This window comes from Herpailurus yagouaroundi, unplaced genomic scaffold (genome assembly GCF_014898765.1).
Source record: "Herpailurus yagouaroundi ecotype Mexico unplaced genomic scaffold, PumYag 67690, whole genome shotgun sequence".
Classification (NCBI taxonomy): Eukaryota; Metazoa; Chordata; class Mammalia; order Carnivora; family Felidae; genus Herpailurus; species Herpailurus yagouaroundi.
Window position 1 is genome coordinate 1,440,220 of NW_024420490.1, and position 2,518 is coordinate 1,442,737.

Sequence of the window (2,518 nt, forward strand, 5' to 3'; positions counted from 1 at the left end):
ACTTCCACAGCCATGTGAAATGAACTAAAGAAACTTCCTTTTAGACCTACATTCCTCAGTGCTATTTAACCAACGGGATTCCTGTCCACATCTTTTTGATCCCTCAATCCCAATTTGTACTGCAGTATGTTGGAAGGCAGCATCGGAAAGATAAAACAAACTTGTCAGATCCCATGGTGACGAAGCGAGTTATCTGAAGTGGAAAGTACCGGCCCCAGAGCATTTCATTTTCTCTTCATTCTCAGGTTTATGGGAGATAATGGCCCGATCTAAAATATGACCGGTTAAAAAAAGGCCATTTACTCTAAGGCGGTACTTAATAAAAGGCTCATCTCGGATGCCTGTCCAAGTGGACGTGTCGGATTGAAAGCATTAGACCACTTGCCAGAATAGGCGCCTCTGTGACAAGGTCTGCCGGCAAAGCTCATCATTCATTTCCCGTTTCAAGTGTCAGTAAAGGTGGTACCTCGTACTGGAATATGCGGGCTCTCCTTGATCATGGGAGAGTTACAGGGAAATGGAGAAAGAAGATACCCTAGGTTCTGGGTGAATTACCCAAAGATTCTACGAATCGATACCCTCTGCCAACGGACAATATTCTCTTGTAACCCCTAACTCTTCCACACACATCGATGGGCCAATATGAAGGAAAGAGACTTATTTTTAATTTTCCTCCCCTACCAAAAAGGGATGGGGAAAATCTACGTCTCCTCTTTCATTCCTGGCTATCCTAGATTTTCAAAATCTCTACAAACTATTGAAAAAGGCAGGCCAAAAAAAATTTAAGAGCAGACTCAGTAAGTCTTATTTAATAAATGCTTTATGCAAAAGATACGGGGAGTTTCTCGTAGCGCTTGGGCACATGAGAATGACTACCTAGGCGACAAACGTTTCCCTACACTCCGCTAAAAGGCTGACGTGCGAGCATACAGCCTTGACGCACAACACACACTGCGTCCATTTCAGCGTCTTACACAAAGATCCTGGGCAGTTCCCACCCTCGAGAACGGAGATCAACATACGGGGTTTATTTACTGAACTTAGTGTGGGCCTGCAACTTGCCACCTACAGAGTGCCAACGTATGAAAACACACGCACGAACACAGGCACATGACCTCTCTTCGTGTCGTGTCTCGTTCAATCGCACTCTAAGAAGTGCACTCTCATTCTGAGTCATTTACGCATGTCGGCCCAGTGTCGTGTATTTAACACATGACACCATTCAGTCTTGTGTTGGCCTTTTCATTGAAAACATGGCTGTGCTTTCTGTGTTATATACCAGCAAATTAGGCCAGGAGGAGCTCGACTTTTCTCCAGGTTCAAATGGATGTCTATGCTACATTTGAGAGACCATCTTTAACTACGTTTGAGCATCACATTTGAGACGGGCATGAAAGGCTACTGAAGTAAGGGGTTAATTCACGACATCCCTCACAGGAGAGGAAATCCTCTGTGGCACCACGGTTTCTCAGCCTCGGCACTACTGGTATTTGGGGCCAGATAATTCTTTGCTGTGGGAGGGCTATCCAAAAGCATTGTAGGATATTCGGCAGCATCTCGATGCCAGTGCCCCACTTCCACACAGGCCTAAGCGCGGAAATGTCTCCAGACCCTGCCAGGTGTCCCCTTGGGGGCAAAATCACCACCCCCGCTCCCCCCTCCCCTAAACCCCCACATCCAGTTAAGAACCACGGAGCCATAGCCAAATATAAAGGAGAAAGGAAAACCAACTGCCCAAAGTACTAGTGAACACAAATTATATTTTGTACAGAACTTTAATTTTCAGAATTTCATATTTAAAAAAAGCCCAGGGTGGCGCCTGGGTGGCACACTTGGTTAAGCGTCCGACTTCGGCTCAGGCCATGATCTCACAGTCTGTGAGTTCGAGCCCCACATCGGCTCTGTGCTGACAGCACAGAGCCTGGAGCCTGCTTCAGATTCTGTCTCCCTCTCTCTCTGCCCCTCCCCTGCTAATGCTCTGTCTCTCTCAAAAATAAACATTAAAAGAAAAAAAATTAAAAAAAAAAGCCTAGCCACAGGATGATACAATTTAAAGTCTTGCCATATTCTTTTGGGAACGAAGAGCAGGATAAAGAGGCCTTTAAAAACACTTCGCAAAAGTAAACACAGACCTAGGATACCGCCTTTGCCAAAAGTAAGATTTGGTGTAAGATAAATCAGAACATACCAGTGTAGATGACTGCTTTCCACTGCTTCCAACAAAAAGGGTGGGAGAAGCTGGCCTTCTGTAAATGAAATCAAAATTCAAATTTCTCTTAAAATAGCTTACAAGATATACAAAATTATACAAGATATAATTACGTAGTTCACATACACAATAGTTTCCAGATGTATTCGTTTGCCTCACGCGGTAACTCTAGTGCAGGGAAAAACAGGGCTTGTTTGGATCAGGAAACAAAAGCACAATTCAACTTATTATTCCATGAGTAAAAGAGAGAATGTATTCTAGAATGGAAAGATGTCAGAGCAATTCATCAGCCGAAGGACAGTTCCTGTT